Source organism: Cupressus sempervirens, chromosome 8, assembly GCF_028749045.1.
Source record: "Cupressus sempervirens isolate cs-2001-9-10 chromosome 8, ASM2874904v1, whole genome shotgun sequence".
NCBI classification, from domain to species: domain Eukaryota; kingdom Viridiplantae; phylum Streptophyta; class Pinopsida; order Cupressales; family Cupressaceae; genus Cupressus; species Cupressus sempervirens.
In genome coordinates, this window is record NC_143125.1 from 155,831,621 (window position 1) to 155,849,423 (window position 17,803).

The following is a 17,803-nucleotide window of genomic DNA, read 5'->3' on the forward strand; positions in this document are numbered from 1 at the left end:
AGCCTTTGAGCTAGATAACTATGACAATTATGTTCCAGCTTCAAAGAATATTGAATCAGCATTTGAAGCCAAGATTTCACTTAAGGAAAAAAGAAAGAAAATAAAGGACACTCAGTCAGAAAGTGAAGAAGAATCAGAGGAAAGTTTTGACAATGATCTTGAAGTTGTTGAAGCTCTACTTGCAAGGAATTGTTCTAGAGGCAAAGGAAAATACAAAGGTAAAGTTCCCCTAATCTATTTTTCATGTGAAGAAATTGGTCATATTGCTGCCAGGTGCCCAAACAAAGTAAGCAAGGATGAGAAGAAAGGTAACAAGTGCAATGGCAAGAAGGATTTCAAATCATTCAAGGACAAAGGTAAGAAGACATGTTTTATGGCTAAGGATTCTGATAATAGTGAAGATGAAATAGTTTACATTGCTTTGAAAGATGAATCTGATGATGATAAAGAAGATGAGATGGAACTTATCTGTCATGTGAGAAAAAAAGATATAATGATCATAGACAGTGGATTTTCACATCATATGATTGGTGATCAAACAAAGTTTGAACACTTTGAAGACTATGATGGTGGTAGTGTAAGGTTTTGAAACAATTAACCTTGTTGCATAAAAGGAAGAGGTCAAGTCTCATTAACCAAAGAACTTGTATGTGATAATACCTATTGGGTTGAAGGACTAAAACATAATCTATTGAGTGTGGAACAACTAATCAACATTGGATTCAAGGTGGAATTCATGCATGGCAAGGCAAGACTGTTGGATGACAAAGGAAAACTGATTGGATCAGGAAAACAAACAAAAGGTAACTTGTTTTATCTTGATCTTGGTGAGTGCTCATGCTTTATTGTTCAAGTTGAAGAAAGTTGGTTATGGCACAAAATTATGTCATGTAAATTTTGATAACATGGTGAAAATACGAGAATTTAGGAAAATAAGAGGCATTCCTAGTTTGAAGAAACCTGATGTTGGTCTATGAAAGAATTGTCAAATTGGTAAAATGGGAAAGACTAGTTTTAAAAGAAAAAACTATTAGTCTAAAGATATTTTGGAAATTGTGCATACTAACTTGTGTGGACCTATTGGAATTGAGAACTATACTAGAGAAAAAAAAATCATTCTTTTTGTTGATGACTACTCTAGTATGATGATTGTTATGTATCTAAGAGAGAAGTCATAAGAATTTGAGAAATTCAAATGGTATTTGGCAAGAGTAGAAAAGGAAATAAGAAAAATATTGAAATGCTTAAGATAAAATAGAGGTGGTGAATTCATCTCCAATTAATTCAATAACTTTTGCATTGAAAGAGGAATCAAAAGATAGGTATCAGCCCTTGGAACTCTTGAGCATAATGGAATAGCTTAAAGGAGGAAAAAATCTATCATGGATTGTGCAAGGACTCTAATGATTGAAAAGGACATTGCTATCAAATACTGGAAGGAAGCTATCGACACTCCAATTCATACCTTAAACCAAGTATAGTGTAAGAAGGACTCATTTAAAACTCCCTATGAGTTATGATATGGCTATAAACCTAATGTAAGTTACCTAAAAGTATTTGAAAGTAAATGTTACATCTTGAAAGAATCTAGAAAAGGAAAATTTGATGTGAAAGGTGATGAAGGTATATTTTTAGGATATTCTTGCAAGAGTAAGGCATATAGGTGTTTGAATTTGTCTACTCACAAAATCATAGAAAGTTGATGAGTTTGTAGAAAGGACTAAAGAAGAAAGAAAAAAGGAACTAGACTATATGATATTTGTTTAAATTGAACCTGATAGATTGCCAAACATATCTGTCAATTAGGAGACTTCTACTCTCGAGTCTTCCTTAGTCGCCAAGTTGCAAAAAGTTCAAACCCAGTCACAAGGACTCGAGTCACATTCTGAAGCTACCAAGCTAATGCCTATCGAGTCTGAGCAACTAGAACAACAAGTTGAAGTTTAAGAAGATGACAATGCAATTCATTCAAAAGATAAGGAACCTATAGAAGCCAAGTACATCAGGAGGCATCATACACCAAATCAAATTATTGGAGATAAATCAGAAGGTACTATGACAAGAAGTAAGCTAAAAGGTACATGTTTACTTACTAATTTTGAAACTAAAAATGTCAAAGATATATTAGAAAATGAAAGTTGAATTGAGGCTATGAATGAAAAGATAGAGAAAATAGAGAAGAAAAAAACTTAGACTCTTGTACCTAGGCCTAAAGATTAAAATGTGATTGAAACAAAATGGGTATTTAGGAATAAGTTGAATAAAGATGGTAAGGTATCAAGAAACAAGGCTAGATTGATGTGCAAAAGATATTCTCAAGAAGAAGGAATTGATTATGGTGAGACTTTTTCTCCTATTGCAAGATTAGAAGGTTTCAGGACCTTATTTGCATATGAAGCACATAAAGGAAAGATGGATGTTAAATCTTCATTTCTCAATGGTATTCTAGATGAATAAGTCTACATTGAAGAACCTAAAGATTTTGTTGATCCAGACAAAAGGGACATGGTCTGCAAATTACACAAAGCATTGTATGGACTAAAAAAAGCTCCTAGAGCATGCTATGAGAAATTGCATAACTACCTTATTCAGATTGGCTTGTAAAGAACTAATGATAATAGTAGTTTTTACATCAAGGAAGGACTAGATAACAAGATTGTTTTGGCAGAAACATTTTTGGATGATACTTTATTGATAGGGAATGATGATCTATGTAAAAAAATTTCAAAGCAAATGAACAAAGATTTTGAAATGTCTATGTTTAGTGAGATTAAGTTCTTTGTTGGTCTTTAGATACAATAGAGCAAGAATGATATCTACATCACTTAGTCTAAGTATATCAAAGAGATACTCAAGAAGTTTTGTATGGAAGATTCAAAACTAGTTGTAACCCCCATGTGTACTGGACTAAAGCTTACCAAAGATGATGACTCAAAATAGGTAGATCAGACCTTATACAGATTAATGATTGAAAAATTATAGTATGTAGTTCATACAAGGCCCGATATTACTCTTGCGAGTGGTATAGTGGCACGATTCTCGAAAAAACCTAGAGAAAATCATATGATAGCAATCAAAAGGATCTTGAGATACTTGAAAGGCATTGAAGATTATGGCTTATGGTATAAACTTGGAAGAAATTTAGACTTGAAAGTGTTTACTGATGTTGATTGGGTAGGAAACATTGATGACAAAAAGAGTACAAGTGGTGGAGCATTTTTTCTTGGAAAAAGGTTGGTATCTTGGACAAGCAAAAAGTAAAATTGCACATCCCAATCTACAGTAGAAGTAGAATATGTTGTAGTAGTAGTGAATTTCTCTAATATTGTTTGGTTTAAATAGTTGTTTGAAGGCATGAAGGTTGAGATCAAAGAACCAGTTGTCTTGTTTTGTGATAATATAAGTGCAATTAACATATCAAAGAATCCAATGATGCATTCCAAAACCAAGCACATTCCCATAAAATACCACTTTGTCAAAGAATTAGTGCAGGATAAAGAAATCAGATTGGAATATGTCCATTTAAAAGAATAGATTGTAGACATATTCACCAAGCCATTACCTAAGGATGCATTCTTGTATATAAGAGGTAAGTTAGGGGTCATTCCCCTATCTAAAGCTCACTAAAATAAAGTTTTAGCGATGCATCAATAGGAACCAAGTTAAAGATCTATCAGTTGATGTAGCATAGTCAAGAGAACGTTGCATATGAATTATTACTCAAGGTGCATTGATACTCATTTGGTATGTGTTGTCTTTGGCATGTGTTGTCAAAGAGGGAGAGTTTACTATCATACCTTTCTAAAATTTGTTTGAGGGAAAGTTTATGTTTCAAGAAGAAGCTATGTAATTCCTTCACAGAGGGAGATTACTACATTAGAGAAGTTTGTGGCATAAAATCTAAGAGGGAGAAAATTTTTGTGAGAGAAAGTCTTGTTTTCAAATTTCATTTTGCTATGACATGTTGTGTTTCCATCAACACTAAAGAGGGAGATTGTTGGATACAATTGTCTAATTGTGTGTTGTCTTTGATGTTACACAAATTTCATATCAGTTATCTATCAGTCCTTACCAAGCTTAGTTGGTCAACAAGGCAACTTGTTATGTCTACTGAGCATTCCTAGAAATTACTCTACATAGATAGTGTCTACCAAGCTCACTCAAGCATCGAAGGAAATCATGGGAGAAAGTAGTGTTCACCAAGCTCTCATGGTTAAAAAATTAAAATTGGTCAGAGGTTAGTTTCTACTAAGTTCACTCGGTTTCCAAAGGATTTTGCAAGTTTTTAGTGTTAACTAAGCTTCTATTAGTTAACACAAGAAATCATTTCAGGATCACTGTTTACTGAGTAGGGTTGGCTAATGAAAGATTTTTTTAATTTGAGAAATGAAGTTTAATTGTTTCAAGTATTGATTCCAACCAATTGAGGTAATGATTATTGGCAATTTTAAGTTGTAATTGGGCTGACTTGATAATTAGAATGGTATATATGAAAGTTCAAGTTGAGAATTCAAAAGAGGATGAGCTAGTATGCAAGTGCATTGATTGTTTGAAGAGGAAAGTGTGAGCGAATACAAAGGATGATCAAATATCCTTGACGAGCAACAAAGTTATATTCAATCAAGAAGGATCTAGTGTGAAGCAGAACAAAGATTTGTAATCAAAAAATTTAGTTGCATCTCATTTAGGTCATTTTATTGTTACTTTCTTACCATTTTAGCAATGATTCCAAAATATCTTAGCAAAGTTGGATTAATAGCCAGTTGTAAATCCTCTAACAAGGTGACAATTCTATTGAATTGTTCTAAAGACCTCTTGCAAAGCCACTCCTATCAGGGTGATTAAATCCTCTAATAAGGTCACACCTAACAGTGTGTTTTGTAACCTTTAACTAAGTTGGCTCCTAATAGGGATCACTTCAAAAGAGTGAAAATCAGTAGCTAGTTACTTGGTGGTTTTTCCCATATTGGGTTTCCATGTTAAATCTGGTGTCTCATGTGTTCATATTATTTCTTTTATGCTTACATGTTAATCACTATGAATGTTTAAGATCTATTAAAGTTAACGTACATTGCATTTACCAAGTTATAGCATTTTAAGTATGTTTATCGAGTGACAATAGTAAATAATTTTATTTGACATCTAAGGGATCTATGGATTTGTTTTTGTGGTAGCTAATTCACCACCCCCCCCCCCCCCTCAATTACTCCATCTACATTTCCAACACTACCATCAGTATTTTGGCAATAAGTACAGTATCTACCTTTTTAGTAAGCCCCACTATTTCTACAATTTTTTCCATTCCTAGCATGCAATTAATAAGTTCAAAGATAGTTGAGAGCAAGCCTCAATCAGGCACAAGATTTTTTGGTAAAGGAAAAGAGAAAGAAGAAGACATAGATCTTGATGAGGAGATTGTTATTCTTAATTGGGATATCTCCAATCTCAATCTTGATCAAACGCAAACATTTTGAGAACTTGTGGAGAAGAAAGCTAAAGACTTAGAGAAGAAAGAAATAAGGAATTCTACATAATTAAGGATGCAAAGAATATTCTTGAAGAGACACTAAATATGGAGGTTGATACATCTCAACCAATTTTGAATTAGTTAGTAGTGGTAGTCTAGAAATTCAATGATGATATGAATGGACAAAAGAAATTGTTCCAAAGAGCTAAGAATAAATTTGAGAATAAATTTTTAGAACTTATTGCTCAAAAAATTGCTATCCATCAAGTAGAATTATCTACTATTCTAGGCTCATTTGAGACCTCTTGCAACAATGTATCTTTACTATTTGGTAAACTCTATGATATATCAATTTTCACTAAGGAAATAAAAGATAAACTATCAAAGATTGATGAGGATCTGAAGGCAAGTGCACAGTAGTTGCAACTTGACTGAGCTACATCTCTGCCCACTACAACAAGATTAGATTCCTAACTGATATGCAAGAAAAATTGCTGAAAAAAGAAGCCAAAATAAGAGCTACATTAATGAATATACAGGGCATGATTCTTCCAAACATGGATACATTGTAGAAACACATTGCACATGGAAAAATTCCCATCCATGATGACAACTTCTCCATTGCAGACCATATGATAGAACTATTTGGAGAAGTGTAGATTGCATTGCACACATGCAAGATGTTGCAAGATAATTGGGAAAAGACAATGGTGCTAATTTTGAAGGTACATGAAAAAACTTCTTATCACATTTTGGCATTGCTGTATAATATATATAGCTAAACTTTTTGGCATTAATGTTAAATGGGGAGAAGATTGTAGAAAATATGTATATTGTGTAAAGAAGGAAAAGATGTATATAGATGTATTATGAGAGAAAAATGTATATATCAAATGTGAAAAGATGTAAAGTACACTATATATTATGTATGGGTGAGCATTACCATATTATTCATGTATAGAAATACATCCCTTGCAAAACCAATTTTGAAAAATCTCAAAGATACTATACTCTATTGAGTTGGAGTAATAAGGTGATGGATAAAGGTATTAATGAACATTTTGAATTCAGTTTTGACTGATAAGGATATAGTATACATCACATCCAAAAGAATACATATAATATGGAAGTAATGTAATAAGTAGAAAAGAGTAGAAAAGTAGAGAACAATGCCACAAGCAATATAAGGAGCACAAAAGATTTATCTATCATAGCAAGGTGATTTTTACACTCAAAGGTATCTCATTTAGCAAACCAAGTTGCATGTTAGAGATCAAACTATTGGTTCATCCTAATAGGTGGATCAGTCAAATCCTTTAACAAGCTAGACCTAACAGTCTTGTGCAATTCTCTTTACCAAGTGCATACTTCATTGAATGTTTGTAAATCCTTTAGCAAGGTGGACCTAGCAGTTCTTATTGCTCCTAAAAGGGAAGATCATTAGAACTGATCATTATAAGCCTTGACATGCCAACTTTATACTATAGTACTAAAGCTTGTGGGTATCATCCTCACCCTAGTTTTACATTCTATTTGGAAGGTTTCTGGGTCACCAAATTGTGTGTTAAAATTGTTATGTATTCTTTAATGTTTTTAGTTTTTTATGCATGTAATTAGATCAAAATACACATGAAGGAATAATTGCTAATTAAGGATTAAGTTTTATTACTTACTGATTCATCCCTCCTCTCTTAGTAACTTAAGTCGATCATAATATTTCCAACAATATATAAACTAAGATATCTTGGTGATATGGATCAAAGAATTGGTCAAGCTAAAAACTTTATTCAAACTATAAAACTCAAGGATAAAGTGGATGAAAAGAGCACAAATATTCAATTTTTTGTTGGTGACTATGTAATGTTCCATTTGAATAAAGCAAGGATTCAAAAAGGTGTTCCTACCAGGCTACAAATAAAGAGGGTAGGCCCTTGAAATTTTTTAGCTAAGCATGGAGAAAATACCTACAAGGTATATTTACCATCAAATCTAAGCATATCCTATATATTCAATATTCAAGACATGGTGGAATTCAAAGGTAACTTACCTCATATTAGTCCAAATTTTCAAGCTAATATTGAACCTACTACAACACCTAATATCTAAAATTTGGAAGCAAAGAAGGTGTTAGATTATAGGGTGAAGAAGTCTTTAAGGCACAAGGTATATATGGAGAATCTCATTAAATGGAAGGGAAAGAAAATTTTAGAGGTTACCTAGGTTGTTGAGTTAGAGTTCAAGAAGGTTGGCATTCCCATGGACATTTTCCAATTAGGTGTGACTTAGTTTTTTGATGGGGGAGTATGGTGTAGGAGAGCCTAGGTAGGCTAAGGGGTAGGCCTAGAAATTCTTGATGATTTTGGCTTGTAGTGATGTTATCCATGTCACTAGATCACTAATATGACCAACCTATTCCTAAGGTGAGGTGAGATATGTAAGAAGAGCCCCACAGTGCAATATTGCTCCTATTTGCTTAAAAATTGCTCATTTTGCTCAATAGAGCATTTTTGGGTTTTGAGGGATAAATAGGGAAAGAAAGTTTTTTAAGTTCCATATTAGGTGTTTTGGATCCATCTTATTCCTTTTGTAAATTTTGATAGCAAGTGGGGCAAGTTTGGGTAGTCAATTTGCAAAATTGCAAAAATTGATCATTTCTTGCAAAGTTGTCATTGACAACTTTTGCAACTTTTATGCAACAAGAGAAAATTATAAATGGGATCCTTTTAACCACCTAAATTATTTGGATTAGATCATTCTAAGCCTATATATGTCCAAACTCTTGACCTTTTTAAAAGGTTGGAGAAGTAAGTGTTTGCTATGTATCGACTATATTACAACTTTTCAATACAACAATTCTAGTTTTTTGTTAGTTATATGTTCTATACAGATTAGATGCAATGTTTTTGGTGTTGTTTAAGTTTATTTAGGTATTTTATAATCTCTTTCAATCCTTTTTTTTTTACTTTTCATTAGTTTTGTGTGTGGTAAATAAATATTTTGTAGTTCACAAGTTTGTTGGTCTGAACAAGACTATATGTGGAAAATGGATGTTAGGGCCACTTTCCACTATTGGATTTGTATGTTTCTTTGGGATTTGGACCTAGAATCGATGTAATTAATGTATACTAATACAAGGCCCTTGGAATTGACAACAAGAACTTTTAGAGTAATGTCAGGCTAGGCAAGCAAACCATGTTTGGTTACGGATCACGGATCAATAAATGAGAATTTGGAGTGGATTGAGAGTACAAAGACATCAATCCAAGAATGTGAAGAGTAAGGAAATGGTGAGGGATAAGCCTAATCCTGAGGAGAAGTATTTTAAAGGAATTTTAAGAATTTTTTGGACTAAACAGCATCAAAACCCTTAAAACCCTAAAATTGAGGCTAAAAATGGGCTTCTATTGTATAGACAAGTTGGGGGCTTTAGAATATCAAAATCTTTAGGTAGTCTAAAAAGGGTATCCAAAAAGGTGATTTCTTTTGGCCATTGTTAAGGGTTTTCGCAAAATATCTCTATTTTAGTTTATTTGGAGGGCTAATCCTCGTATCTTTTTCCCAAGCATTTGAGTGTAAATTACCTTATTGAATGCAACTTGATTAGGGTTTTTTCCTTGTTTCGAGCTTTGAATTTTGATTAATTTCCTAAGTTATAGCTATGTGTCCATTTCATCATATTGGAAGTCCAATCAGAATTGGGGTTATGTTTGTTGTAAGGAGTTTGTGAGCAAGCTTATACTAACTAGTTGAAGGAATATGATCTATTGGCTAGGATCCTTAGAAGAAATAGGGTGTGTAGAAGTCTTATTTAGTCAAGTAAATTACCTAGTAAAGAGCATGAAAAGGTTGGGGTTTGACAGCAAGATTGGTTGCTACATCATTCTCTCTCCCTTGATACTGAGACCCATTACCACAGATAAAAATAGTGGTCATTAATACATCACATTCATTTTATAGATATTCAAATTAAAAAAACTAATAGATACATCATTTTAATGAAAGAAATATAATGATAAGACACAAAATGAATAAAAAACTTACCATTATATTTATGAGATGATGTTCTCCAAAATATACTTTCTTGTAGTGAAATTGATCTAAAGTTTATTGCATGAATATCTATTGTAGGTATCTCATAATTCGTTATCCATTCGACCTTATATAGCCCAAGATATCTACATATATCAAATTATTATATGCAAAGAAATATTTTTAAAAAGCATGCTAACTTATTGTTATAAGTTGTAAAAAAATTATTTTTATATTATTTTTTATAATCAAATATAAAATAATTATCACCATAATATAAGTTTATTTTGTGTCAAATAATATATGTATTTATTGTCATAAAGAGACTCAACTAATTTGACAATGAAAATGGAAATTTTTTTACTACTCACATGATAATTATAATTTGGTGAAGAGGATGGATTCTTTGTGATCATAAGGCAAAATTTTCGTTTTGAAATTTTAAAATTTTAATATTTGTATAGTTGAGAGAACTCAATACTCCCTCTTCTTATCTTTCTTATTTTACCACTTTGTGAAGATTTTTTATGCATATATCTACATAATAATTTGGGCCTTCCAATGTTTTCATAGAATTAAATTTTCCACAAATATTTTTATACATATCTTCAATTAAAATATTTTTAAATTGATTTCTCTTGTGCCCTAGTTATTTCTTCATCTAATACCTAGGTTCATTTGAAAATTGACCTTATAATGTCTTACATGTTCTATGGATAACCAATTTGGTTAAACCTTTGATATCCATTATGAATCTATAATATGTATTCCTTTTCATTTGGAAAGTATATAGTTTTAGTATTGGCTAATTTTTCACACTTCTACCTACACAACTATTGAAGTTGACTTGTTCTACTTATTTTGTAAAGTTAGTGCTAGGATATTCATCTTTACTTATATTAATTCATTTATAATTCATCTTCATAATGCTTTGACAATTTTTAAGTACCTTAAAAAGGTGAAATATTATGTCCACTTAGAAAAATATACATCCTAATTATTTCTTGAATTAGGCCTCTTCAAAATTTGGGATGGCCAAAATTTCTCACCTTTAACTAATTACATTTTCTATATTTTCTCTTTTTCTCATCTTGTGGGTGTGTTTTTATGGTTACCTTGTTCTATTCCACAAGAAACATTCATGTAATATGGTTGAATGTGAGATGATACCTTTTGGAATGTTTCTTCATGGAAATTGTTATTTTGTTATCCTTAATGTTAACACTATACATAAATAATGAAATAAAATAGAAGCAATTTACAAGACTAGTAGTCTAGTTAGTGATTTCTTTGTGAAAATGAAGTTATAGCCTCTTAGATGAAAATGGGAAATTGTATACAAATTATCTAAAGAATTATAATTTAATCATAAATTTTGCATAGCAAAGATAATTATATTTTAAATGGATAATATATACTCACAATAAAGAGTATTTATTTATAATATCTAAAGTTTGATTTTCTCATTCAGGGTTTTTATTACTGGCTAATATTTTCCAATCAACTAATTTTATAAAATTTTGGCTACTAATTTTCTTCTTAAATAAATGTTTCAAATCACTACATTTTTATAAAATTTAGTTCAAAATTTTTTAAAATAATTTAATATTCTCCAATTAGATAATAGAAATTATTTTATTTTTCAAAATAATGAGACTGACAAATATTTCTATATCTTTTCCTTGAGTGGTGTTGCTTAAAGTTTACCCTGTTGTCATTTTTACCTCGATTTTATAAGAAATAAAGAGGAATTTACGGGGATATAATGATGCAATATGTTGTGAATAATATATAAAGAAAGATAAGCATGAGAAGGGTGATAAGGGCATATTATATTATATTATTAGTATGAGAAAATACCTAAAGGCAGTGTTATGCATTGTGTTGTCATTATTTTATAATTTCTTGAAGAATAGAAGGTTTTGTATAGTTGAGGATGACTTTTTCTTTCAAATATAAAATATTTAAAAGACACTATTTCAAACATTTGAAGTATGAAATTATAATGATTGAGGCCTACAATAAACAATGCTATTATATGTATTCATGACACAAAATAGTACTAAGATACTGTATAACATGTTATGTATATGGTAATAAATTAAATTAGACACTAATTATTCTTTCATTTAAGAGTGATTTCGTATTTATTAGTTCCTACATATCTACAAAGGAGCTACATTGAATTTTCTTTTTGGATACTTGTACATTTGGGTAATATTGTCTAAGGCATAAATAACATACTCTTAAGTGAGTGAACCTAATTTTTTGACTAAATTTCTTCACATTGAAAGAATTTATACTATAGTTTAGAGAATAACTAGTAAATTATACAGGGAGATTATTTCAAGGTTTTAATAGTATTATCCTTTGTTAAGTGAACTATAGAAATAGATTGTTTTGTACCTTATAGTTTGATAGAATTAAATTGTCTCATACATCTACTAGAATGTTCCATATTCCTCTAGAGTAGTAGATATGATTGTAAATATTTATAGATATTATTAGTGGGGTATAAAGTTTTATCTATGATATTTTTAGATGACTTGATCTATTATATTTCAATATCCTTTATATTGAAGTGTTTTAGCCATCCACAATGCTTTATTATCTATAATTTAGAGGGTTTCTCTTATTGCACCAATACATAATGGTCATGTAGGACATGGTTATAGTAGTTCTATTAGTAGTATACATTTCTCAAATCTTGTTATGTATGATTTTTTTTTCAAAGAGTAAGAAGGGATACAACTTTATCTCATTTTTATATTAATATATTATATAGGCTTTGGCTTTTGTTAAAAAAAGAAGGGATATGACTGATAGTTTTTTATTGTTATTGTTGAGTGGAAAAATAATTTATTTTTATTAATTTATAGTTATTAAATAAGATTATCTAAAATGCATTTCACTCCATTATGGGCATAACTAAATCTAACCTAGTTTGTATTGCATACTTTCTTTTAAAGTTGATATATTTGGTATTTTGTGATTTTATTTATCATGGTAAAAATATTTTTTTAAGGGACCCAAAACCCTTTAATAGATAATTTTAACCACATAAATATTAAGTATAAAAAATAGACAGCTTCCCATTAGATAAAAAATTAATGTTGGTACTTATAAAGAGACACCAAGTTTTTCGAAAAAAGAAACTAAATAAATATGCCAATATTTCCAAAGCATTAGGTTCATATCAAGAGAACATATTTTTTCATCTCATGGATTTACTAAGGGGTCTTCTCAACCTTCCTTTCTATATTTTCTCTATTCCTCTTTCTTAGTTCTATTGATTCTTCTTGACCTTTCTCCTTGTTAATTTCTATATCAACAACCAACATATCCTAATTTTCATTCTTTTAAGTTACCAATAATGATATTCATGGTCTAGAGTATCATTTTAATGACCTTGTGGCTTTTACTCATAACTAACTGAAGGGACTCATTACTTTGGTGCAATTTATCTAAAATCTAGTGAGCTTTAATTTTGTTCAATTTCTCTACAAATGTAGTGACCTTGATTTAATACTTTCTTTTGAGTTTCTCAATAGCTTACACATTTTTTGAGGCAATCCATAATATAACTTTTTCCCTTGCTTGGTCGATAGCTCCTTATCCTTAATTAAATCACTTATATTTTAACATTTCCATGAGTTAGGTAACCTTTATTTTACTATTCTTATCACTCTATTTTATTTTTATTTACTTGAAATCATGGAAATATTTATCAATGATCCTAAATAATCTATTTTACCATTTCTATAAATGGATAAGATATCATCTAGGCATTCTTCATGAGGCTTGAAATAATGAAAATCCAACCTTAAATCATTGGTAAATCTAGATATGTCTTCCCTATTAGTTGTAGGTTATGATGTAGAAGAATCATTTTAAGAGGGGAATGTAATAAATACCTACCTACCAAACCTAGATGGAGGGTTATCCATAGTAGGATATTTCACATTTTCAATAGAATAGGGGCTACATTCTTCTTCAATTTAATTGTTATTTTTCCAAAATTGGGAGGAGCTATGTATCTCTTATCAGCAATTTTCTTTTATAAATATGGAGGGAATAAAGATGGTATTATATATTTTATATTCTCTCGAGGATTATAGTACTTTTCTTCTATCTATAAATTTCACTCATCATCCCTATTTTAACTACTTCATCCTCTTCCAAAATAGTACTTTTTCTAGATAGAGCATATATTTCTTTAGAATGACCATTAATTTAAATAAGGATACCTTCATAGATGACTTTTGGAAGGGCTTTTTGTATTCTCTTTAATGCTATTATTTTAAAAAGTAAAGAAGAAAACATCTAGTTGATGTAGTACAAGGAAAGAGAATCCCCAAAGGAGATGTTGAATCCCCCAAAAAATAATGACACACTAGAATAGACGCAATAAAAAAATATTTAGATCCACAATAATGACTATTCTCATAATAAAATTTTAAGATTTACATCTAGCATGCCCGGTTGTAAGGCCTTCTAGGTTACAACCAAATACATAAGCAATCATAATAGTAATTATGATAGACATCACAAGATCCAAACCCTAGCCAGCCCAGATCCACAATCTAGTGGAAACTCCAAGAATAATCTAAACTTGTGCTCGCAAGCCACCAAGAAACCTTCTTGTTTCCCAAGCCCAAACTTAGCTACTCATTTCTTCCTCTATGTTGGATGAATAATTATCCAAGACTCCACAAGATCCCTCTACTTATACCCAAACAAGCCACAAGCTAGCCTAGCAATTCAAAAATTAAATAAACCCATAAATTAAATACATATTTGAGCCATAAGTCATCCTTGAAAAAATATTAAATTCAAAATTCCTTATTTGTCTTACAACACCCATTAAATACACCTAGGATAAATATTGAAGGCCTAAATAAGTCCAAACATATCCAAATCAATCCACATCATGATCACATTGATAAGAAACCCATTCAACAAGTCAAACTATCGAGTCTCAGCAAAATCACTAAGCATTTCCAAGAAATAATACATGTCAAGATACCAATACAGGTTAAACAATAAATATATGCCAAGCAACGCAATGTATGTCAAGCCCAATCTATGATGAGCTCCTTCCGAGAGCGAGCCTCTTACCTAACACTACAGCCAACAACTTCTAAATAGCAACCAAGAAAGCCTCTTCTGTGACTAAGCTCTCTAACCTCAAAGTTAAATCATTGCAACATGCAGGATTGCCAACTACCCTAAGATGCTTCTACATCACTAGTAAACATAAAATTCTTAAGGACAAAGTGATATCTAGAAGAAGTGTTAAATATTTTTTCCAACATGATATACTATAATATAACCTTCAACACCTCTTTCCAAACCATCTTAGTCCTCAAAATTTTATGGTTTCTCATTTAAACCTTGAACAAATCCAACCTTTCCTCTTTATTTTTTTGAAATTGTTAATATCGAAGTCGAATTATTTATTTTATCTATAAAACATGAGGACCTCTATTGATAATTTTTGTAATCTCTACAATGAGGTTCTCATCTATATCTACATTCCTCCCAAAAGGTACCATTTTTTTATTTTTTTCAAATTTTCATGGAAATATCTATGAGTTTAGAATCTTATCCATGAGATTTATATATTTAGGGATTGATTCCTTCCCTAAATAAAAACCTCCATACATTGGAATTTCTCTTCAAATGACCACATTTGTTCAACTCTACATGTGAAATTATGCCTAAATCCTACACAATAGTTAGTGGCACAAAATCTAGCTTGGATAATGATTATGCTTGCATGAATTATATAATACTTAAAATAGGATATGAAATCATCATGCTATTTGAGAATCTTATATGATACATGATGTCATCCATCATCATATCATCTTTATCTACAAAAACAATTTAACTAATACATTAGTCTCTTCATATGCACCTCATGAGATATAAATTTTTTAAAAGAGCCTATAATATCTTTGATAAATTGACCTATATATTAATAGTCTAAGAAGGCTTATTTTTCCCATTGATTAATTCGATTATATTTTTGGATTCACCTTTGACATAAATATTTTGATAATTGAGATGGAAAATCAAATCAAGAACATGGTAGACTTGTACATATTTAGCATGGTGGTTGGCCTAGTAACCTAATGAGAATATTACCATTGTAATAGATATACCACTTTATACCAAATCATTCCACCACACCTAGTAATCCTTGAGTTACCCTTGGCCACCCCATCAATATTAAATTCCATCCATCCTTGATTCTAAAATATTCCCTCTCTTCATTTCTTAATAGGTTTAAAAGTATTTACAATATATGCCTTAATTTTCCAAGCCTTGGCCATCTTTCAATCATTATCTTGGTACATATACTTCTCATTAGAGACCATATGATAATTGATACAATTCAAATTCTATCCTATGGCCTTAAATTTTTTCTAAATATTTTATGTTGATAAAGAAGTATCTCTAACAACCATGTTGTTATGGCCTTCAAAAATCCCCCAACTCAAATATGGAAATATGTAAGACAAAAATTACTTTAATTTCTAATTTTTAGAGTAGTTGTTTCATTATAACATCACTTTAATAAATATCTTGGTGAAAACCTAGCTTGGACTCTAGAGCTACAACACCCAACAACAAAAATTAATGAGATAATAAGAGTGGTGAAAGATATGAGAAATGGATTAAATCTCAACCTAGAAAAAAAAAAATTAGATAATAAGAATCTCATTTTACTTAATTTATCCTTTTTTAATAGCTTATTCTAAAGAAGAATCCATATTAACTTTAGGAATAATATTTCTCACCTTCTTTTTAGCCTAAAGAAGTGAAGGATCATAAGACTAAGAGAATATATTTCAAGGAAACTAAAACCACCAAGCTTATTTAATACATAGATGGACTTAAGGGATAGTTGTATAGGAAAAAGATCTAAGATAATATGGGGCAAATTGACCCATGATCCTTTCTTTAAGTTATCACTAGCATTTTATCCATGATATCTAACTTTGAATTCATATATATACTTCCTAAAGGATAAATTATATGTGATATATCATGGCCAACCTAGACAACCTCCTAGAAAAAACCTATTTACCCTCACTAAAATCATAGAAGTCTCCCTAAGGAAAACCATCCCTAACTTATAAAAAAAATTCTAGAAAGTAAAACCATGTGGAAGGATTTGGGATTCTACAAACACATTAAAATATCTCACATTATTTAAATATTTACTATTCTATATATAATTGAACATTACCTCTTATAATAAAATTATCTCCAACCCTACTTAGCCAAAATGACCTTATTTAATGGTCTCATGTTCCTAGACCAACACATCCATATTTCTTTGGTATGCACATAACCTCCTACCCAATTAGTAGCACCCTATTTCTTTACTCCACTCCTAAATAGGAGAAATATTTATGGATATTTTCAATAATATTAGTAAAAAAAATTAAGATTATGAACAACCTTAGAGGATAAAATGGAAGAGTTTTTTAAGAGAACTTAAAAAGTTCAATTTTTCCATCCTAGCCTAGAAGGGAACGTTTCTTCCTTGCAAGTCTTCTATTGTATATATCAGTCAAGGAAAGAAAAAAAGTTCTAATGGTATAGCACATTGTGGGTGGTCTAAATAAATTAAATGAAATTTTTTCACTACTCAACCTAAGATGTATGCAATTTTTCTTTTTCTATCTTTTGTACTATTGAAAAAAGAAAAGAGAGTTATTTTCTCTATTAACATTCTTCCCTAGAGAATCTTGAATAATATTGAGGCCTTATTAAAAATTCTAGCTTCACCAAATTTTGAACTATCCATCATTATAATATCATAAACAAATTATCAATGATAAAAACACCATTAGCTGAGGAAACAATAAGGTCCTTTAATTTCCCTTAAAGAACTATATTATGGTTAATACTCCCAAATGTTTAAACATTATAGTAACTTGGATTGGTAAAATTAGATTACCTTTTCCCAACCCCCTAGGCACCTCTAAAAAAGTGGTAAGGAGAACCATTCACAATTTTGTAACACATAATCGAAGTTGAAATAAGTTGCTAAATAAAGAGGGATTTTCTAAACAATTATGGTATTTAAAATTTTTTATTTAAAAATACATTCCACCCAATCATAGGCTTCATAAAGTTATTATTTTTGCCAAAAACCTTCTATCTCAGAAGCTTCCAAATAATGGATGTTCATGTATTGGGATATTTTTGAGGATATAAATAGTATTAAAAATCCTTTGTGAAGAAGGTAAGTATTGTAGGATGTGGTGAGGTGTAAAAAAGAGGAATTCC

The 17,803-nt window shown here is 30.5% G+C and overlaps 2 long non-coding RNA genes across 7 annotated transcripts in view; one reads left to right on the top strand and one right to left on the bottom strand.

Moving 5' to 3' along the window:
- The window catches only part of LOC149542026 (uncharacterized), a 269,466-nt gene that overhangs the window by 116,034 nt on the left and 135,629 nt on the right, over positions 1 to 17,803 (top strand). The window lies entirely within an intron of this gene.
- LOC149542027 (uncharacterized) overlaps positions 1 to 17,803 on the bottom strand; it is a 110,056-nt gene that overhangs the window by 82,034 nt on the left and 10,219 nt on the right. The window lies entirely within an intron of this gene.